The sequence below is a fragment of the Candoia aspera genome, chromosome 3, assembly GCF_035149785.1.
Source record: "Candoia aspera isolate rCanAsp1 chromosome 3, rCanAsp1.hap2, whole genome shotgun sequence".
Lineage (NCBI taxonomy): Eukaryota > Metazoa > Chordata > Lepidosauria > Squamata > Boidae > Candoia > Candoia aspera.
The window spans coordinates 133268955-133293024 of NC_086155.1; positions in this window are offsets into that span (position 1 = coordinate 133268955).

Here is a 24070-nt window from a genome sequence, read left to right on the forward strand (position 1 = left end):
GTCAATTTTGCCTGTTCGTAATCCATCCTAGGACGCGGTGGCGCTGCGGGTTAAACCGCTGAGCTGTCGATCGGAAGGTCGGCGGTTCGAAACCGCGCGGCGGGGTGAGCTCCCGTTGCTCGTCCCAGCTTCTGCACACCAAGCAGTTCGAAAACATGCAAATGTGAGTAGATTAATTGGTACCGCTTCGGCGGGAAGGTAACGGCGTTCCGTGAGTCATGCTGGCCACATGACCCGGAAGTGTCCTATGGACAACGCCGGCTCCAAGGCTTTGAAACGGAGATGAGCACCGCCCCCTAGAGTCGGACACGACTGGACTTTACGTCAAGGGAAACCTTTACCTTTACCTTTTAATCCATCCTAAGAATTGAATCTGTAGAAAATCCTAGCTTTGTGAGGCTAAATTCAATGTCCTTTAACCAAGAGGATTGGAAGTAATCTTGAAAAATGAGTGGTGCTAAACCTTGGGGATAATGCTTGAGTTTTAGCCAAAGGTTCAGGGAGGCTAGACGCACTCTTGCCTCGACTTTTATCATGCCGACTTCCAATCGAAGTTGAGCGTTTGTCACACATTTGGGCATTTGGAGTACTGCTCTAATAAATTTGGACTGCACTCTTTCCAGAGGTGTAATGCTTGAAGTCAGAGCACCAACGCAGGACCCGTAAAGGAGCTGGGCTAATGACTTCACCTGGAAGAGCTTAAGAGCTGCTGGAATATAGTGCCCGCCTTTGCTTCGGAAAAACTTTGGAATGGCATTGGCTGATTTTTGTCCAGAATCAGCTGCATACTCAAAGTGAGGTTTCCTAGATCCAGTGGCATGCACAACTACCCCTAGGTATTTGAAGCTTGTCACTTGCTCTATTCTGTGCCCATTTATATGCCAGGAGCGAAGTTTCGGCCTTTTAGCGAAGGTCATTATCTTTGTTTTCTGATAATTTATTTCTAACTGATTATTAATACAATATTGGGCCAAGGATGTCAAAGCTCTCTTGAGACCTATAGGAGTCCTGGAGAGTATGACCGCATCGTCTGCATACAGCAGCAGGGCAATACTTCGGTCCCCTAATTTAGGAGGATGAAAGTCTGGGTGACTTAGGCATCTTACCATATCATTAATGTAAAAGTTAAAAAGTAGGAGAGCCAAAATGCAACCCTGTTTCACCCCCTTTTGTAGTTTAATCGGCTTGGACAGTGACCCAGATCTATTGCACCTGACCTTCAAGGCCGTATCTGAGTGTAGGATACGTATTAGGTCGAGAAGCCTGCTATCTATTGAGGCAGCTTCCAACTTCTCCCACAGCTTAGGCCTAGATATAGAATCGAAAGCTGCCTTTAAGTCTATGTAAGCAGCATACAATGATGTTATCTTGTTGGAACAATATTTTTCAATCAAGTGTTGAAGAATCAGGCATTGTTCAATAGTTCCTCTGCCCTCTCTAAAGCCAGCCTGTTCGTCTGCTATAAGATTTCTCTGGTCCAGCCAGTCTTTGAGTTTTCCTTGCAAATGTCTAGCATATAGCTTACTAATTATATTCAGTAGACTAATAGGTCGGTAATTGGCAGGATCATTTATCTTCCTTTTTTTAAAAATCAGGACTATAATAGCCAGGCCCCAATCCTCTGGGATTCTCCCCGAATTATCAATATAGGTAAAAAGTGATGCTAAAATTGGGGACCACCATTCAACATTATTCTTTAATACTTCCGCTGAAATAAAATCCATTCCCGGAGCCTTCCCTTTTCTAAGTTGTCCAATAAGAAATTTGATTTCAGCCACCGAGACTGAGGGCCACTCGATTAGACCTTCGTTCATTTGTGTCAACATAGCATTGTTAGGATCCTCATACATTTTCTGGAAATGGTATTCCCACACCTCTGGTGAAATGTGAGAGTCTAGAATAGTAGATGATCTGACAGTCTGATTGGATAATAGTTGCCGAAACAGAGAGGTGTTCTTCAGTTTGGCAGCTTCAATAAGACGTTTCCATGTGGTTTTCATATCCTGCTTCTTCTTATCAGCCACCAATCTCTTACACTGTTTTTTGCTAGCAAGAAGGTGTTCAAGAGATTTTGTATTTGTGTTGTTAATAGACTCTGTCTCAGATTATATAAGTGATAAGCTGCAGTGAGGGCTTTCTTAGCTTCAACACATTATTTGTCAAACCATGTCTTAGAGAGAGTCACAACCCTTTTGCTGTCAGGGTTAGTAATGCGAGTCAATACCGGTTGTAATTTTTGTATTAAATTTTTATACAAAATCAATGGGTCTTGTGAGGTATTGGGAGACATAAACGATGATCGAATTGTTTGTAAATCATCCTCTGCCAATGTCTTCCTCACCCTTTGATCAAGTTGTAAGGTCCATCTGGCACGACAACTTACTTGTCCTGCTGGTACAATGACGGGTAAAATATGTCTCCGGCCGCAGCTGACTAGTAGGTATCTTCAAATGTCGACATAAAGGAAGATGGTCATTTTCTAGATGCGGAAGCACCTTGAAGGACACCACTGAATGTAATGAATTAATAGAGACTAGCATATAATCAATAGTACTTCTCCTAGTTCCAGCCATAAACGTATATTCTCCTGGGTGATCACTTTTCATGGAGCCTTTTAGTATGTATAGATTAAACTTGTTTGCAAACTTGGCCAGACAAATCCCAGCATAGTTAGATCTTTTATCTCTGAAGAGGCGTACAAGAGTCGCATCAGGTAAATTAGGAGCAGGGGTTGGCAGGTACTGCTGAAATTTGGAGAACAGTGTGTGGTCATCAGGACCCAGCCTGGCGTTAAAATCCCCCCCGAGTAGTACCGAGGCACTAGGATATTCCAAAAGGAGGTTATCCACATACTGCTCTAGATCTGACCACATTGCCTCTATTTTGGCTCTTCTTTGTATTGGCGGGAGATACACATTAATAATTAAGAAGGAAATATTTCCCAGATCTCAGAGTACAGCCATAGTTATTTGATTAAGTGGCTGGATGGATTTATGGCCTACTCTCAGAGCGGTAGAAATAAGAATTCCCAGCCCACCTTCCATCTGCCCTGGCCCTCTGCCAGCGGTTGCCTCCAACTTGTACGAATAATAGCCACTGAATACAAGACCATCGGCTGTCCAAGTTTCCTGAAGCAAAAGGATATCCGTATCTAACAAATGATCTAAATGATTAAGGCCTTTGTTACGATGCCATCCGGCTATATCCCATGAAATCATTTTCAGGGGATTTATCTTACGCTGGTCTGCGTACCGTCAGGCCATATGCGTTAATATCCTTGATCTAGACAAACCCTCTTTATGACCCAAGTGGGTCCCATCCATATCCCCACCTTCTAAAGAGCCAAGGTCGGAAATTTCTAAGGGTTGCTCGTGAACTTGGGCCACTGTAATAGTTTTTGCTTTAGTTGTTTCCACTTGCTTCTGTGTGATATTAATACTTGTAGTGAGAGCAAAAGGCTCCTCTGTCTCAGATATTACATCTGGATTTTGTAGTTCATGGTTCTCATTGACAGCTTTCTGCCTACAGCTAGTTTGCTCTCTCTTTTCAGGGCATTCATATTGTTGTCCCAAGTGAGGATTTTCTTCTTGCATTGTTTGAGGTGTTAAATTTAATAGAGGGTTCGCTGTGTGGCAAGTTGCCATTAAAGCTCCTTTTAAGTCATTTGATTTCTTAAGTGTATCAACTCGTCTATTATCTGGTGGAGCACTGGATAAGTTAATTAAGTTCCGTTCTAAAGGAACAGGAGGTAACTGAGTTGTTATCGGGTGGAGAAAATGTTTACTACTATTGTTCCTTGGCATAGTCTCCATTAATGAGGTGTCCTTGGATTTATCTGCAGGAGTATTTCTACTATGAGTTAAATTTATACCACTCTCTTGACTATGCTGAATTATAAGGGCACTAACTTCCTCTGAATGAAGAACTTCAATTGGGAATATTGAGAAAGTATTCAAAAAAGGTTTCATTTTTAGAAGCATACTTGGTATCACAGAAAGACCGAAAGTCAAGAGAATCTGTCTAAAGCTGCCTCTGGCTGGTAGCCAGTCTATCTTTTGTAAATCCACAAATCGTTTCTCACATTGTAGTAACTGACTTACTGATTGCAGTATAGCTCTTTTCGACTCCCATTTGCCTCCATTAATTCTATTAGTTTGTATTTGAAGGGCTATCTTATTGGGTTGTAAGTAACATTTACCTAATACAGGTTTTTTACCCTTTTCATCCATTTCTATACAGATGTTTGTCATTTTCTTATCTTCCCTTTTAGCTCCTAATATAGGGTTAACTTCAGAGGCTGAAACTTCCTTTCCTCTGCAGCCTGACTGGGAGGAGCGGTGCAGGTGTAAGCCCTTAGCTTTATCAGAGGCCTCAGTTTGATTTGCAAGACTCATGCCAAATTCAACCAGGGAGTCTCTTAAAGAATCAACTTGAGTTTTGATCGTAGTCAGTAAATCAGAGATTGAGAGAACTGTCTGTGCCGTCAATAGACTGTGTCTGGTTATAAATTCCAATGAGTTCTGGACTTCCAAGCTTTTATGATCAAGGAGTCCTTCCTTATTTAATTGTTCAGCAGCTGTGCAGACAGCAACAGCCTCTGGGGAAGAAGCATTTTCTATCAATGATGAAGAAAACTCCAACAACTGCTGACTCTCTATCTCAGCCTGTAAGTCCCACTCCAAAGAATCCTTTCTATTCAATAAATAAGTTGGGGAATCATAGTTTACTGACGAGGTTCGCTTACTTGTAACAAATCTGTCCACCTTCTGTTGTTTCAGCGGTTTAGAAGAGGGTTGGGTTGCTGAGGGTGTCCTTTGTCTCTTCCTCCTTTTCCCCATATCAAGAGATAAGTGATATAAGTCAAATATAAATAAGCAAGGGAGGCTCTGAAGTACGATAAAAAACTATCTGAAGTTGAATGGTGAGTTTAAAATGTGATAAATAGAAATAAAAGGAACTTGTTAGAGGAGCTCATTACAAGACGTTGCAAGTGGGAGGCATTCAGCCAGGAGTCCTCCACTGCAGATTCAGTGGCTCTCAACATGTAATCTTCAGTCACAAAGTGCAGAAGCTTGCTTTGGGGGGCAATGGGAACCACTCAAGAAATAATTTAAATCTTCAGAAGGTTTATTCCATGTTGCCTGCAAACTACAGATTTTTCACATTCAACCTACACTTTTGGGATTTAAATTTGAATTTAAATATAAAGAGGCAAGAGTTCAAGGGTTGGTAAAATGCTACTGCAGTTAAAGGAGATAGATGGTGGATGGATGGTTAGATAGAATTTATGCTATCAATTACCAGACCTGGGCTTCAAAAATCTGGACAGCCACTAGATGGAGTTAGAATTTTATCCATCTGTTTGCTGCCATCTGATGATCGCTCAGATTTTTGCTGGGCAGATCTGGTAGCCCTAACAGAATTACGTGGTAAGCTAACAGATATCCATGCTTAGTGGATTAAGCTAATGCATGCTGATATTTTCTGAACTTCACCAAGTTCCTTCTTTATTAGAAGCACTTTTTGTAATAACAAAAAAGGCTGTTTTGGGAGGTTGTAACCTATTTAGGAACACTTCCTTTAAAAAGACATTCTAGGTGCCTACACCTTTAAATTTGTTAAAATTTAAAAAATCTTTTTTTTCTTTGTTTTAAAACTGTTGCATCACCTTATGATTACTGTTAGGGTATGATTATATATTTTATTATTGTATGATATATTTGCTCTTCTTCATTCTGTGATCTGTTGGATGAATAGCGGTATACAAATGTCTGAAATACTTGCATGAATATAAACAAATAGGGGAACGAGTGTGGTATAGCACCTAGGATTGCTTTTCCTAATCTCTAAATATTTTGAATAAGCATGACTGATTTTATTTAAATCGTGTCTTTTACAACATCAATTTCAGTTATTTAAATTACTCTCAGGAAGCCTTATAGGAAAAGGAAACACTTTGTTATTGTCTGTTATAGCTTTAATTCATACATCTCAGGGACAGATATAGGTTTCATTTTATTTTTAGAAAACAGATGTAAACATTATAATTTAATCTTATTTTTTTCAGATTAATTTTCATTTATAATTGGATATTGGTAATGTATTTAGCATCAGGCAAATACATCTTGTGAAATCAATAATAGGTTCAATTAATTTGGGATATAGAAGATATTTTTGCCATAATAGAACAGGGGAACTGGCACCACCATTGTTACTTTTGTGGTGCCACCCAGCATTCACAAGATGGCAGCTACTTTCCAGATACAGAGTCAACATCTTCTCTGTCTCAGACAGGATCTTCCTAAAGAAAAAGTGTTTACCTGAACTTGTAGCAAAATGAGATTCCCGCAACTCCATCCCTTCATTAGAAGAAAAAGTCTTTTAAAATTGTCTTTTAAAAATCTAGCAAAAATCAACATACCAAGGCTAGGCAGAGGAATTAAGGAAGATTGTGGCTGAACTTCTCATTAAAGACTGAAATCAGTTAGAATCTGGAAGATCCAGGGAAACAAGCAGAAAACATTGTACTTTCACTCTAAGGCAGTGTTTCTCAACCCCAGGGACTTTAAGATGTGTGGACTTCAACTCCCAGAATTCCCCAGCCAGCATGCTGACTGGGGAATTCCTGGAGTTGAAGTCCACACATCTTTAAGTCCCTGGGGTTGAGAAATACTGCTCTAAGGAATAAGTTAAAATGAGTTAGAAATAATGTGTGTGATTATTTTTACTTTTTGAAAGTGGTTAACATTTAAACTTAGTGTTACCCATCTATTGTCACTGATGAGTATTTTTTCTATTCAGTGATTGTGTATCTGCGCAAGCTGTTTTTGGTGCCCCCAGAAGGGCACATGTAATACCACTGCTGCACGGAGCTCCATTGGGTACCAGTTTGCTTCCGGGTCCAATTCAAGGTGTTGGTTATCACCTTTAAAGCCCTACATGGCATGGGGCCAGGTTGCCTGAGGGACCGCCTCTTCCCCATTACATCAACCCATCCCACCCGATCGTGCAGAGAGGGCATGCTACGGACCCCGTCTGTAAAAGAATTCCATCTGGCGGGGTCCAGGAAGCGGGCCTTCTCCACAGTAGCTCCCGTCCTGTGGAACATGCTGCCCCCGGAGGTGAGATTGGCCCCATCGCTCCTGGCCTTTCGGCGGAGTCTGAAGACCTGGTTCTGCTGCCTCGCTTGGGGTGGAGAGGGGAATAGAGCTACATGGGGATGGTTGTTATAGACCACTCCTCCCACACTTGGACTGTTTTAGATGTTTCATCGCTTGGATTTTTTATTCTTTATTTTTATTTCTATTTATAGTATTTTTATAGTATTTTATTTTTTGTATTATTGTGATGGTTTTAATCGCTTGTTGTAAACCACCCAGAGGCCTCTGACGGGAGGATATGCGCGGGGATAAATTAGATAAATAAATAAATAAATCATAGGAAAGGAATACTGTCTAAGGATATACTTAGAGTCTTAAGGTTTCTTGTTTATTTATTCCACTGGAGAGTCAAGATGCTGCCTGTTTCTCATAGCTCTCTCTTTTGATCTCCCTGTTTTGCATGTAAGTTCATTTAGGAAAGATGTTTTACCTTTTTCAAAATTAATTTTGTGTATACTTTGTGAAATTGATCTACTTCCCAAAGGAGAGCAGGGGGCTGATTTTCTTAGTCACATATCTCAATGTTCCATAGCCAGGTGGTGACACTAAGTCATGGCCCAAGGAGCAGGGTCTGAGATGCGAGTAGATCAAGGTATGCCAAGTCCTGGAGAGCCAGGGCCCTCCTCTACCAGCCCTGAAGAAGCCCCTACAAAAGCAGCCCCCAGCAAGTAGGGCAGGCCCTCCCAACCTTGGCACAAAGGCCCTGAAGCCTGGCAAACTCAGCACCTCATGAGCAAGTGGTTAGCCTCTTCCAGCTCCAATGAGCTGACTGCCTCCTCACCAGCACCAGCTGGGCAAAATTTGCTATAGTTCTGCCTGATGTGCTAGCAGGATTTAACTAATGCTGTAGCTCCTCCCAAGCTTCTGGCAGCAACTTCTGTGTCCAGCTCCTTGTTCTCTGGTTTGTGCCTTGTGTTTCTGACTCCTGCAATCTTCGTGACCCTGGCTTGTTCCTAACAATGACTCTGGTTCTCTGCTTGGCAATTCCAAGACCGAGTTCAGTATCTGACAACAGACTGCTTGAGTCTCACTTGGCTATTGATTTTTTTCTTTTTCATTGTTTTTCTTGATTAACAAACAATATCAGGTGACTGTATTAACATAAATCCAAGATGCATTGAGAAAAAAAAGATACAGAAAATACCAAAAGCAAAACAAAACAACACCCCACCAGAATGTAAATAATGAGACAGGTAATGTACATGTACAAATTTATAGCACCTGCACCCTTCTTGCTCCACTGAATGTCCTTATAGTTAGAACAGGAAACATTATAGAATTTATTTTGCTTTTATCAGTGTAAGTGTGTGTGTGTGTTGGTTCATTTACTTGCCAATATGATGCACAAGTTGTGGGATCCCAATCTCTCTCGCATCCTAGGGGTAGGGAGGAAAATGCCAGGTAAAGATAGGTGGTTGCAACAGTAATTATCAAGCAGCCATGGTACACTAAGGCAGTGTTTTTCAAGCTTAGCAGCTTTAAGATATGGGGAATTCTGGGAGTTGAAGTTCACATATCTTAAAGTTGCTAAGGTCGAGAAAGGCTGCACTAAGGCAAGAAAGCACTGCCAGAGAGTATAATCCCAGAGGATTCTGGGAAGTTTGAGACCTCCTACATTTTAGTCTGTGGGGTCCGCTGTGTTGCTTCAATCATGATTGATTGTGATTTGCCATCAAGTTGGTGTTAACTCCTAGTGACCACATATATAGATTTTCTCCATGACCTTCTGTCAACAGTGCACCCAGCATCACTGTAACAGAGTCCATCCACCTTGCTGCTGGTCATCCTTCACTTTCTTTCTACCTTTACCAGCACTGGAGCCTTTTCCAGATTCACAAAGGAGGCTTTTAAGTTATACTAATAAGCTTGTTTATTCTGCTCAACTTGTCATCATTAAACAACCAAAATGGTATTTCAGCAAAAGGAACATGTATTCCTAAACTGTTAACTATACATGTTTTTTAAAAATAAAAATTAAATAGGCAATTTCAGCTAGGTCAGATATTGGGTGAGTTATGCAACTAATGAAGTCTTCTTTGCCCACCTGTTTATATAGTCATTCTGAAAAAAAAGATGCAAGCTTTCTTGCTTTTAAGTGTCCAAATTCTTTCTCAGTTTAGAATGAATTATACAAAAGAATGGGGGGGACAGAAATCCCCTTCTATACCTGAAGAAGAATCTAATGCCATCAGAAGTTGAATTATGATTTATGTAGTTTTTTTAATTCAAATGCTTTGAAATATTCCTAGTTTTCTTTTAATTTAATATATTTATCTACCACAGGCATAGCCAACCTGTAGTGGGTTCCAACAAAATTCAATCAGTAACGAACAGTCAAATCCAAAAGATAAATTATGTTGAAATACCATAAATTTTATGATGTCATAAAGGAACATATATAGTAAAAATAAATATAATATGGTGTCAGCATTCAAAGATCAGATAACAAATTACAATGAAGACCCTATGGTAGAAGGGCTAAGTTGTAAAAGTTTCTGATTCCTCCTAAAACATGTCAGAGGAAGACATTTGGAGAAGGGAATTCTGATAGGTTTTGTCTTCTACGATCAGTGGAGGGCACTCCAACTAAGTTTCCTCAGTATGGCACAAATATGTTCTGCTCATTTTTTGTTTTTTTTTCCTTTTTCCCTCTTCCCTGGCAATGTATGAATTGAACTACTACTTCCTTGTATCTGCTTCATCCTACACATGCTGTATTTGTTGACCTTCATCTTTGCCATTTTAGAGTGAAATTAAGAGCTTGACTGTATGTGAGGGTGGACCTATCCTAGTCCTATTAGCTTGTAAACACAGTGCATCTAATAAAAACAACATGGATTTTAATTTTCAACAGCACCATCATGAGGACTTTAATGCTAAAGGCCCTTCCTCTTCTTCCCCAGATGAACTCCTGTTTCCCAAATATAACAACAACAACACATGAGAGATCATCCAATTTATTCTTCTGCTCAATCCAACCTTTCTTCCAGCCTGGGAAAAGACAACTTCATACTAAATTCAGAAATACTGGATCACAACAGAGGGGGCATCCTTTTCTACATGGAATCCTGGAAAGGCCCATATGCTTACAGTACATGGGACCTCCTTCACCACTTTGCCAAAAGAAATCTCCTTAGGCTGGAAATACATGCCAAGGCAGCCACACATTCCCAGGCCTTTCAAGGAAGGAGTTTCCTCCATGAACAAGCCTGTTCTTCCTCTCTCCTTCTTCCACTCCTTCATCTGGGGCAGACAGATAAAGAAGCCACCCCTGTATGCAGGCTGTCCATCTTTTGGCAGCTTACCGAAATTAGCAATCAGATTTGCTTTGATTTTATTATCTGTAAATGACAGCCAAAGACTTGCATTCTAAGCATTAATTCAGAATTATATGCTAACAAGCAAAGCCACATAAAGGAATAGGATTAGAGCACATATACATAAACGCATGATGAAGTGGCAGTTTATCACTGACAGTATGTAGAAGAGCATCTCATTTATGCCTTAACTGTCAACAGATTAAAGGTAGTTTAGTCAATTAAGTGACTTTTAAAAATAGATTAATCAAATACTGAACTGAGAAAATAAATATCACAGCACATTAACACATGATATACAGTACTTTAAGGGACGCGGTGGCACTGCGTGTTAAACCGCTGAGCTGTTGAGCTTGCCGATCGGAAGGTCGGCGGTTCGAATCAGCGTGATGGGGTGAGCTCCCGTTGCTAGTCCCAGCTCCTGCCAACTAGCAGTTCGAAAACATGCAAATGTGAGTAGATTAATAGGTACCACTTCGGCGGGCAGGTAACGGCGTTCCGTGTAGTCATGCCGGCCACATGACCACGGAAGTGTCTACAGACAAACGCCGGCTCTTCGGCTTTGAAACGGAGATGAGCACCGCCCCCTAGAGTCGGACACGACTGGACTTAATGTCAAGGGAAACCTTTACCTTTACCTTATACAGTACTTTGAGGTTAATAGAGGCAATTCTTAGCCTTAATTAATGTGAATAAATCAGTTGTCAAGATTTTCTTCTTAAAAACATACCAGACCTTACATTTTTAACTGTGTTTAAATGAGGTGTATTTTGAGTATAAACAGAGTAAATAGGGTTATTCAAAATATACCACTGTCTATTTTGATGTATTAACTGAGTATTGTGATTTTGCATAAAATGTTTGCTGGCAATGTCAATAGTTTTTTTAAATCACACATTCTGTATTGTGTTATGTTAGTGGTAGTGAAGATCACATTGATTGACTAAGCTTTTATAACCACATGGAATGTTCTTGAATAATCACACCACTCAGAGAACAAGCCTATCAGAATCTGTGAAATAAAGGAAATCCTTTGCATTCTAACTGGCTGGCTTTAAAACCTCATATGACTTGGATCCACATGTTAGGCAAAGCCAAAATAAGATTTGTTTCAATTCAGTTAAGCCTCATCTGTGAATACAGATTTCTAAAAGGTGACTTCATGTTATCTGTGAACCAAGCCATTATAGCGTGTTCAACCAACCATACTTAAACAAAGCCATGGTATAACATAAAGAGAAGCAACTCTTTCATTTGCAGCCCTTGGACCTTTTTCTAACAATATTGTTGAATTTTGAGGTGTGAAACCTATGAAGATTATACAATAAATTTAACATGCACTTAACCATAACAACATTAGCAAAATTTGTACTGGATAGAGCTTCCAAAACCCTGGTTTGTACCTTATCTCTCCCTCCCTGCTTTTGTGTATAAAGACTCATTGTGGACAATTGCAATAGTAAGTGGTATTTTGAGGAAGCACTGTATTTTGTATTAGACAGATGTTCTTCAGAGGCAGTGCTATCAACTCTCTGAAGAAGGTGCAATGTACTGAATATCTGCCTAGCAGCATCCCCACCTCCATTTAAAATATCAGGGCAATCTGTGTGAGCTTGCGTCCTCAGTGAAGTTATTCCAGATTACATGGAATCATATAATGGCATTTGTATATTTCAATTTCCTGTGATTTAGAAGCCTGAGTGGAATTTTCAATTGCCTTAAACCAAAAGTTTTTAAGTCGTCAAATACTGATTGAATTTGGCCAAGATTTCTCCCAAACTTTATGTGTCCTTTATAGTACTTTTAGTATTTCTCATGTTCACAATACAGACAAAATTGAAATGCAAATAACTTGATCGTTGTGTGCTCTATCAGCAACATACACACATTTGAGACTGTGTGATATCTGGTATGAACTTTTTCATATCTCCACTGTGGGTAGATTTTTGAGTTTTGTAGCATCAGAAGTTTGCATATCATAGTCCAATTGAAAAAGGAGATCCAAAGGTTTAACTCTAAAAATGTCATAGGCTTCCTAATTGCTTGACTGCAACAAGATTATACTATATTTCTCTTTAAATTAATGACTTATCAGTTCCTAGAGCCAAGCATGGCGGGGAGACAACCCCTGTCTTTATATTTCAATTATTCTTCCCTCAACTGTCTTTCACAGCTTTTATTCCACTCTTTCTTTCCTTCCACTGAATCTTTTGATCTTTTATTTGTTCTCCCACAAAATTGGATTTGACCTATGAATGGTTTAAGAAAAAGGCTGCTCATTTCAGCATACGTACATTCAGAGGAATGGGGGGAGGCGATTTAAAAATGTCAGAATGGCAGTCAGAGCATCATGGTTTAAGCCCAGCCCCATTTAAACATACTTGGGATGCTGACACATGTACAAAACGGGTGAGCCTTGCATTTGAATGCTCCATCTGCCATCTTGCTGATTTTGACCCTCTCAGTATCGCTGCATAAAAATATGAAATTGTGTATCAGTGGATTTCAGCACTTCCTTTTCTAAATTATTTATTTGATCTCACTATTGAAGCTTTGCACTCAAGCATGGGTTTGGACTGAAATCACCAACTCTTTATGAACAGAAGCTTCCCTATCCCCCTCAGCATGAAATGAATGTTGATACAGGCTAGCAAGCTTTTGAAACATGCAAAACGTTACCATGACCTTGAAGAGAACCAATCCAGCCTTTCTGCACACTGGAACCTCACCAACATTTGCAAGGTGGTGTATCTTTGTATGTCTGTTTAAATTCTAACCAGGAATGAAGTTATGCTTCTGAAGTTCAGAAGTTCTTGGTGTCAGAAATTCTTCTTTATTTCCTGGTTCATTCTGTATCACATTTGCCTCCCACTGTTTTTCTTAATTGAATCAAATGCAGAGGATAACAATAGATATGATGATGTTAAGGTGAGGTTAAGGCTTAAGGTACAACATGAAATACAATTAATTGAAAGAGAAGATATGACTCATCTTCTTTGTAGTCTCTTAATTGAAGCATGATCATGCCAGCTGACAGGTGCAAGATATAGGATAGAATTGTTTACCATGAAACTCCTCACATATCTGCTGTACTCCTCTATATGTGGAAAGCGTAGCAAACATCTGGGTCTCTTTGATGTCCCATCTTCCTCCATGTCTGAGATGCTTTCCTTTCCTGTTTGAGATCTTCCAAATCTATTAGAATAATACCAGCAGTGGGGACAGTATTCCCATCTGGAAGGCTGTCGTGTATAGTTCTGCATTCCCTTGGAAACCAGACCCTTTTAACTGTAACTGTTTTATTTTTGAAACTTTGTTACTGAATAAATAATCTACAAAATCCTTTGATAAGAACATAAAAAGAGCCCAGTTGCAGCAGATCAAACATCCTCTTCTCTAAAGTGTCCAACAAATGCCTCTTGGGAAGATATGGGTGAAATAACCCTTTGTTGTTTCTCAGCAATTAGTATTGAGAGTTATACTGAGCTTGGCACTTGCAGATATCTGTAACAATCATGTCAAGTAGCTACTGATAGGATCACCCATAAATCTATCTAATCCCTTCTTAAAGCCTTAAAGAAACTGGTGATCACCATCACATTTTACAGAACCAAATTTAATTGGGTTTTACTGTATGACAAATTTCATACATTACCTTATCTTCCCATTATCTTTTTGTTATGGGTTTGATTTATGAATGGTTTATTGCGGAGTAGTTTTATTTTTCAAGCTGTTTATTAAATTACTAGTGTCTGTGCATGTAATACATGTTGTATGACTATATTCTTGACCCACAAGAAGCTTTTCTATTTTTGTTTATTTTGGAGGATTGAGGCTAAATAAACAGGTTACTTTGAAAAATTAACTTTCTTTCAGGATTGACCTTGCTAATAAGATACAAAGGACTGAGGACTTGGTGCTAGTTTCTTCTTTTAGGAAATAAGACTTGTAAGAGTTATAGTGTTGGTAGAACATAATTAATTCAGATTATTGGATCATAATGACCATTCTGTATTTGAGTTTATGTCCAGATAGTACAATATTTTAGTCTAGAATAGGGGCAGACTAATTTGGCCACAGTGATTTCTAGTTGTAAAGACACCTTCCCTTTTTATGAAGTTCAGTTGCTTTCTTCATATAACTTCCTACCCCAGGAGTTTCTGCAGACATTCAGCTTGCACATATAAAAGCTAAACGTGCAGCAGTAACACTAGTTTCTAATGTCCCACGTGCCTTGCTCCTATGTGGTGATTTGCGATGAGTCTTGCTTGCCCATCCCAGCTTCCAACATTCTTTTATTTCTTTTCTATGCCTGCAAAGGGAAGCAATGACACTGGATTTCTTCTTTAGGGACCAAAGTTGCTCACACCTTGTGGAAGACATTGGTTAAACCATAAAAATGACCTGAGATATTTCAGAACATTTCACACTTATGCTGGGAGAGTCATTCATGCAAACCAGATTGTTTAAGAGCCACTTTCTGGCTTGCCTATCTGTCTTTCAGTGGGCAGAGCTAATTTTAATGATAATTGGTTTTTGGTTTTTGTTCCATTTGAAATATTCCCCTTATTAATAAGTTCTTGGTGACTTACAAATACCGTGGTGCCTGTATTGTTTTAATTACCATAAGTTTATGCATCTTGTTGCAGCTGATTATATGCCCTTAGATAAGCTTGTTTTACTGACTAAATCTTAGTTCAGAGATTGATACAGTCTGCTCAGATTAACTGAGCCATGAGAGGCATTGCAGTCCCCAAACCAACTACATGAAAGTTGCGGTTTAATTGATTGCCTCACGCTGAAGGGGGGAAGGGAGGAAATTTCAGTCACTTGGCTGTTGCCAAAATAAGGATGCAGAGAGGGTAAAGAAATGGTTCACTCACAACTGATTGTATCCTGGCCTTCATTAGCAAATGATCAAAATTGGCACACTTCATTCATGCGTGTTGTGAGATCTCCATATGGAAGCTAAAAGTAACAATTTTGATCGACACACCTGTCTTTCTGCAGCACTGAAGTACCAAATTATATGTGAAACCTTCTGACAATCTTGATTTGGTTCTGATCACTTTGGAAAGATCTTGCTGTATCTCACAGAGCCACCAGATTGGTCTGGAGCATCCAAGTCTCACACATGCTCCCAGTCTAAGTAGTAAATCCTGAGAAATCTTTCATGCGCAGAACATACTGTAATATTGCATATGTGAATCTGGAATCTAAAGGAAAATAGCTTTGTTGAGTATCAGCCATTTTGGTCTTATTCTAACTTAAAAGCATGGAATAAGGAATATCAGTCCACTTGCCATCAAAGAGCTGGCTCTGAGAAAAATGAATATATGCTGTGTGTGTGTGTATAGTATATATATGTACATGTGTGTGTGTGTCTATATTATATACATAGACACACACACACACACTGTACATATACATATATATAGTATATATATATGTGTATATGCATGTGTGTATATATAGTGTGTGTATATATATATGTATGTATGTATATATGTGTGTGTGTGTGTGTATATATATACACACACTGTGTGTGTAGGTATGTATGTGTGTGTGTGCATGTGTGTGTGTGTGTGTGTGTGTGTCCACTGTGAGCTTCTGCAACCATGTTTTAGATTTCTTTCTTTCTCTAGCAATTTTGCAACTGATTGCAATCATTTCAGCCGTGTTCAAAAACCACAGCAGAGTCCATTTAACGCAGCCCTTTTGTTAGTGACCTCACTTGCATGGGTCCTCAACTAATGATGAGTGGTTGAAAGAATGAGTAGGCATGGTTTCTCAGGTGTTTCTGGTGGCATATCCAATCTGGGTAATATAATGACCCAAAAAGGATCATGGCAAAAGGCCTGACTATATTTTTAAACGTGAAAATGAAGGTGAGAGAGTGAGAAAATAAGATTGTATGCATATGAATGGTAAAATAATAACAGTATAATCCTATACTCATCGTCTCAGAAGTAAGACCCGTTTTGCTATAAGGACTTGTTTCCAACTTTAAAATTAACTTTTTTTTTAATGAGATTCACTTACAGATAACATCCAGACCTGAAATGTTGAGCTGAAATGTTGCTGTGTAAGCCAGCATCTACATATCGATAGCCAGAACAAGATATTTTGAAATGAGTCAGTTGCTAAAACTCTCCAATCTTAATGATATCTTCCAAATGGTTGGAGGACTCAGTAAAAAGCTGTATATGTGTATGCATATGTATATGTATATACATATTAACCGCCCAGAGTCCCCCGTTGGGGGGAGATGGGCAGTGATATAAATTTAAATAATAAATAAATAAATAAATGTATATGTGTTTGTGTGTGTGTGTGTGTGTGTGTATAGAGAGAGAGAGAGAGACAGAGTGAGGTGTAGTCCCATATTCCTCCTAAGATTTAGCCTCCATTCTGCTTAATGTAATAAATCTTTGTTAGCCTTTTGTCATTTCTACTTCTACTTCAAAATTTGCTAGTATTCCTTCAAAAGAAGTGGTAAGGATTGCAGAAGTAATATATTGAGGGTATATTGTTAGTCTGTTTATTTATTTATGTAACAAAGGAAGTTACATCACAAATCAAACTATTTGTCTATCTAGCACAGTGGCTTTTCAGGGTTTCTGGCTGATGAAATTCCCATTAAGTGCTTTCGGACCCTTTTAAATGGAGATACCAAGGTTAGTTTGGGACTTTCTAAGACAACTTGTTTGTTTGTAGCTAAGCTGTGACCTCTTTTTCATTCAGAAAGTCTGATTTATCCAGTTGTGTTGTGTTTGGGTACAATAAAAAAAAGCAAGCAAAGAGTGTTTATTTAGATTTATAGCCTGCCTTGCCCCCAAGGGCTCAAAGCAAGTTATTGCTAACATCTATCATATATAGATTGAATTTCACAGCATAAAAAACATTATGCATTTCATCTTTCATGTAGTCGTCCCATTCCACATGTATATTGAAAGGGCAGAAGGACAGATCTATCCCTTAGAAGGTTTAAATCATAAATGCTGAAGAGAATTATCTTGTCAATTCTCATTCATTTCTTATTTACCAAGATAGACCTTCAGTCCCTAATCCAACCATTCTCTGGCATCTTCACCCTATGCATTTCTGTGGTATAATAATACCTTGGTGCTGTGGGAAGCATTCTGTTTATCCCATAAATTTTTGTGGCAAGAAGATGTTCAGACATAATATACTGAAAATGAGAAGGTAAGGGAGCACATTCACACCAAACCAGAATACCTAGTAACTGATGTTTTTCTTATTAAGAGATAAGAAAGACGGGTATTAATGGTGCAAAAGCAGATGTGTGAGTTAGTTCCTCCTCCTCCTCCTCCTTTCTCTTTTCTGCAGGTTTAACTCAATTTTCTGCCCCATGGTCTTAGAAGCTGCTTACAATAATTCATAATAATAGTATCATTTAGAAATAAAACAAAAGAAATTGATCATTTTAATCTTTAAAACATCTTTCTAAATAACCCTTGTATTAAATACCTAAAAAAATGGCAGAAAGCCACTTGGGAGAATGGATAAGCACTTTCAAATTATTTTCTGAAATGCTGACTGCTCCTACCAGAAGAACTAACTGGGAAAGCAAATGCCATGCCCATCTACTAGAAGACTGATCTAAAGCCTTCAGGGTGAGCTTCCAGAATTAGAGGCAAGTTAAATTTGCTAAGAACCAATATTGGCAAGTCTTGAAATAATAAATTCTGGTAGCTGAAACAGTCTGAGTTAATGTCCTTTGATTCAGAGGGTAAAATCCCAGCCATGTCTATTAGATTCAGTGTCCTTTTATGGATCTGGGGGAAGAGCACAATACAGAAGTTTATATACAATTGAATATACACTTTTGCACCGTACTTTCCATCAGATCCATTGGCAGGGCTGCTAATTGGTATCTGGTGTTCTTAGTGACAGGCAAAGAATAACTTTGCAGATTTTATTAAGCTTCCGCGAGCTCTTGTCAACATGGATAGTGATGAAGAATGATAGAAACCACAACATTTAAAGGGCATAAGTTCCCAGTCTCTGCATTGTCCGATAGCAGATCTCGAGTATTTTTGAAGGAAATTTTACCAATTTGGTTGGAAAATGTCAAGACTGAACCTGAAATCAAGCACACAAACATATGTCCTAGCAGTGAGCGAAGCTCATTTCTATAAAAGCAATCTTGTGTAACAAAGAAAAACAATTCAATGGTGTAGCAAATAAGAGATTTTAAACCCAGAGATGAGTGAACCCTCTTAGTCAGCATGGCCCACAAAACCAAACCTAAGTTAGAAAAATCCAGATGCCCACTAGATGGCAGCAAAATGTTACCAAAAACTCTAATGATTTGCTGCCATCTAGTGGTCATATGGATATTGCAGTCCACAACATTGTGAGTCTAGAAATAAAACAGATTATTTCTGTGGTGCTGATACTAAAGACATTTCCTTCAGAATAAGCATTTCCTTTATCTATTGGTTTAGAAAAAAAATGGAATTGTGTATAGGTCTGGCTAACCATAGCATATTTTCAAGAATGAAAAGAGAGAAAGGATGTGGTGGCAGAGTTACTTCCACCTCATTCCTGATACCTGATATGGTCTCGGTGACTTTTCTGAGTCAGAGGAAGAAGGGCCTGATCCAGCAAGCTGTCAGCCTCAGGAGCCAGCAAGTGATCAATCACCTGAAGCAGATATAAGCAGCAGGAGCAGACTTGGATAATGAGGGGCAAGTTCCTGGGACAGTGCCTAGCCCATGATGCACTAGTAATTTTGAAGGACAAAACAAAGGCAACCTGCTCAGCTACTTGGCAAGCAAGAATGACAGCACACATAATTGAGTCATTCCTGTAGCTACTTAAGAGCAGCCTCTAGGACTTTGAAACAAATTTCCCACCTGATATCTGTGTTGTTATATCCTTGCTCTGTCTCAGATTCTGAAATTTACAACTCAAATCAGCTTGTCTTGTAGAATTGACATTTGAATCCTAGACTGACATAGACCATTTTGCTTCTCTGCTAATGCCTCACCCCATTTTCTTGAACCTGCATGCCATTGGCCGCTTGCCTCCTAGGCACTTATCGCCTCTTGACTCTTATGGCTGTTTCTCTGGACTGGACTTTGTGGACCTCTGGTTCTGGATCTCTGAAGTCTCAACTTTAGCAGTGCCCATATTTGCATGCTGCACCCTGGCTACCAAGCAAGATGTCACCTTCCCTGTTTTCCTCCTGAAGCCTGAATGTGACTGAACAGCCCAGCTGTCAGGCTCTGCCTGCTACCCAGTAAAAACACAGACGCTAGCGTAGGCTTAGGTTCTGGATTTATTTGAGTGACAGTATGCGTGCCCTTTAAGAAAGCTGAGAGTGAGTGGAGCGCACCGGAATGGGATTTAAATAGCCCATGCCGGTCAGCACTCCACCCCTCCTTACTCTGGGTGCACCCCTGAGCCCCGCCGGTTCTGTCGTCAGTAGGTGAGGGGTCGTGGAGCCCCTCCTGTGCTCCGGGCATTTCCTCGATTGCTTCCCTGGCCGGTGATGGTTCATTGCCGGGCGATCAGGTTCGTAATCTCTTTGACAGCTCAGGCACGCCTCTTGGTCTGGTCTTGTCAATTGCTTTCTTTGCAACATTGCATCTTTCTCTTCCGTGCCGCCGGCTATAGTTGATACTTTGTTGCCAGCACCTGTTGCTCTCTTTTGTTACCTAGTTGTCTTTTCCCTTAATCCGCCAGGGACCCATTTCTCTGCATGGTCATGCGAGCCGTTGCGATGTCACAAGCATCGCAACGGTGATCATGACATGCTGCCCCCCTTTGAGCAGGTTAAGCCGCGGGTTTGGAGGGATAGGCGGTATGGAAGGTGCGGATCAGGTCTGGAGCCTGGATGTTGCGGGCAGCGACCCACTCGGTGCGGGAAGTGTTTCCATTTGATTAAGTATTGGAGGGAGCCCCGTAGCTTGCGGGAGTCAAGTACCTCCTTTACTTCGAAGTGTTGCGGCCCATCTATCATCACTGGTGGGGGGGGGGCATGCGTGGGTGCCACCGGGAGGGGTCACTTGCTGGCTTGAGTAAGCTGCAGTGGAACACCGGGTGCAGTCTCTTTAAATTACGGGGCAGGTCCAAGCGCACCGTGACTGGGTTCACGATCTGTGTCACCTGGAATGGCCCAATAAACTTGGGGGCCAGTTTTTTGGATGGTTGCGGTGATTTTATGAATCTGGTGGATAGGTAGACCATGTCCCCCACCCGAAACGTTGGTTGTTGGCACTGGTGTTTGTCCGCTTGTATTTTGTAGGCGGTTTGTGCCTCTTTAAGCGCATCTTTGATGATCGGCCAGGAATCTGCAAGTTTCGTACCCCACTCACAGGCGGCTACTGCTGGGGACGGGGGTTGGGGTAATTCAGGGATGGGGACAAACTCCCAACCCGACACCACCCCAAAGGGGGTTTGTCCCATGCTTTGATGTATCACGTTATTGTATGCGACCTCTGCAAACGGGAGTAAGTCCACCCAATCGTCCTGGTGGTAATTGATATAGAAGCGGAGGAATTGTTCCAGTGTGGCATTAAGGATCTCCGTAGATCTGTCCGTCTGGGGATGCCAGGAGGTTGACAGGGCTTGCTGGGTACCTATCAGTTTTAAAAAAGCCCGCCAGAACCTCGAGGTAAATTGTGTGTCCCTATCGGTCACCAAGTGGGAGGGGCAGCTGTGTAGGCGGTACATGTGGACTAGGAACAGTTTCGCCAGCTGTTGTGCTGATGGGATGGAGGCGCAGGGGATGAAGTGGGCTTGTTTTGAGAAGTAGTCTTTTACTACCCATATGACCGTTTTCTTTTGGCTAGGTGGTAAGTCCACAATGAAATCCATTGAGATTTCATCCCACGGGCAGGAGGGTTCAGCCACGGGTTGCAGCAGCCCCTGGGGTTTGCCAGCCGGCCACTTGGCCATTGGCACACTGGGCAGGACGCCACATACTGCTTGACGTCCTTCCTCAGCGAGGGCCACCAAAACTGCCTCCAAGTTAGATGTAGGGTTTTCAAGAACCCAAAGTGACCAGCCTGTTTGCTGTCGTGTGATCTGTTGAGGATCGCCTGTTGTTGAGAGTCAGATACGTATAACCTTCCCTCTGCCCACACGAGGTCCTGGTCCATGGTGACCTTGTTGGGGTTGGCAAGGAGCCAGGGGTCTGATTTTAACGCCATTGCAAAATCGGACCGTAACCCACCTGGCATTTGCGGTTCCTGCGTCAAGGGGCAGGTTGCGCCGGGGTTGCTCATGAGGTGGGGCCAGGTTGTCCCCGAGCGCGCCCCTGGGTGACCGCCACCAGACCCAGCTGGGAATCAGAGAGCACCGTCCCCACAATGTTGGAGATAGGCTCCACATCCTGTGGCAGTTGGGAGAGTGCGTCTGCCAGGAAATTCTTTTTCCCTGGGATGAACTTCAGCTGGAAGTTGAACCCGCTGAAGAACTGAGCCCAGCGGATTTGTTTGGGGCTGAGGCGTCGGGGCGTGCGGAGCGCCTCGAGGTTGCGGTGGTCTGTCCAGACCTCAGACGGGCAGGTTGCCCCTTCCAACAGGTGGCGCCAAACTTCCAGTGCTGCTTTAACTGCAAAGGCTTCCTTTTCCCACACGTGCCAGCGCCTCTCTGTCTCTGAAAATTTTCTGGAGAGATAGGCGCATGGCTTCAGGATTCCAGCGGAATCCTTTTGCAGCAGGATGGCCCCTATGGAGAAGCCGGAAGCATCCACCTGCACTACAAAAGGCCGTTCGGCATCCGGGTGGGATAGAATTGGCTCCGCTGTAAAGAGCGCTTTTAACCTGTCAAATGCGGTTTGACAGGCGGGAGTTCAATTAAGCGCAGCGCCTGGGTTTTTTACCTTGCACCTCTCCCCGACGCCTTTGGTTTTCAGTAAATCAGTTAAGGGCAGGGCAATTTCCGTGAACCCCCTCACGAAGGACCTATAGAAGTTTGCGAGCCCAAGGAAGCTTTGAAGCTGGCACCTGGTGTGTGGGCACTCCCAGCTCAAAACTGCCTGAACCTTCGCTGGGTCCATCTCTATGCCCTTGTCAGAGATTCTGTAGCCTAAGTAGTCCAAGCGCAACTTGTGGAACTCGCACTTGGACAGCTTGGTGTAAAGTTTAGCTTTCTGGAGTTTAGTGAGGACTTGCCTCGCTAACCTCTCATGTTCCCTCTGCGTCCTCGTGTAGATGAGGACATCATCCAGATATACTAGTACGCCCTTGAACAGATGTTCATGCAGTACCTCATTGATGAGTTGCATGAAGACCCCCGGGGCCCCCGCCAGACCGAAAGGCAGTACCTTGTATTGGAAGGAGCCCAAGGGGCAGTTGAACACCGTTTTCCACTCGTCCCCCTCCCTGATGCGGATTCTGTAATACGCCTCGCGGAGGTCGAGTTTGGAAAACACCCTTCCCTTTGACAAGTGTGCCAGCATGTCCTTTACGAGGGGTAGGGGGTATTTGTTGGATAGGGAAGCGGAATTTAATCTGCAGTAATCAGTGCATAGTCTCAGGGTGCCGTCCTTCTTTTCACAAAATAGGACGGGTGCTCCAACCGGCAAGTTCGCTGGTTCTATGAAGCCCCTGGAGAGGTTTTTGTCCAAGAATTCCCACAGCGCCGCTAATTCTCTCTGAGTCATGGGGTAGATCTTGGGCTTGGGTAATGGGACGTCTGGGAGCAGTTCAATTGTGCAGTCCATCTTGCGGTGGGGGGGGTAATTGGTCCGCCTCCTCTTCTCCGAAGACATCTGCAAAGTCCACGTATTGCTCCGGCAGTCCTTCTGGGGGGGAGGGGTCATGGATTTGGTCGACGACCTCTGCCCTCCCCACCGTCAGAGCAGATGATTTGTCCGGCGTCGGTGCCTGGTAGACCCCGTCTTTGAACGTGATGGAGCGTGTCCTCCAATCTATTTGTGGGTTGTGGCGTGCTAGCCAGGGGATCCCCAGCACTACTATGGGTTTCCCTACCTGGGTTACCACAAAGTCTATGGATTCCTTGTGGGTGCCCATTGTCAGGGTGACCTTTCCGGTCCCCTGGGTGGCCGGTCCCCCCCCCCCCGCTGTAGAGCCGTCGAGTTGTTGGAATGCCAGCGGTTTAGGGAGGGGGGAGCAGGGCAGTTTTAGTGCGGCGACAATGTCTGGGTGGATCAGATTTCTGGAGCACCCAGAGTCCACCAGAGCCTCGACCGCGATGGCTCTAGGGCCATACGAGAGTTCAATTGTCCCTGCCAGGATGGAGCAATCATCACTCACCCTGGGGTTGTTGCACGCCTTCTTTACCACCTGCCCAGCGGCGCTGCTTAGAGCAGGTGGGGGGCGTTTTCCGCTGGCTGTTCTTGGGCATCGATCACGTCCCCTGCAAGGTAGGCATCCGCTTCCTCGTCCGGGGTTGCTAGCGCTCCTGTCAGACGTCTGGGGGGGTTGGATGGCTTGTGCGGTGTCTTCGGTGTTGGTCTGGGCAGGCGATCCATTGTCCTGTCTTTGAAACAGTCCGCCGCTTGGTGGCCCGTCTTCCCACACCTGGTACATTGCCCGCGGGCAAGCCTCCATTGTTGGTCTGCGTCCCAGGTCGGGCCCGACTGTGGGACTGGTC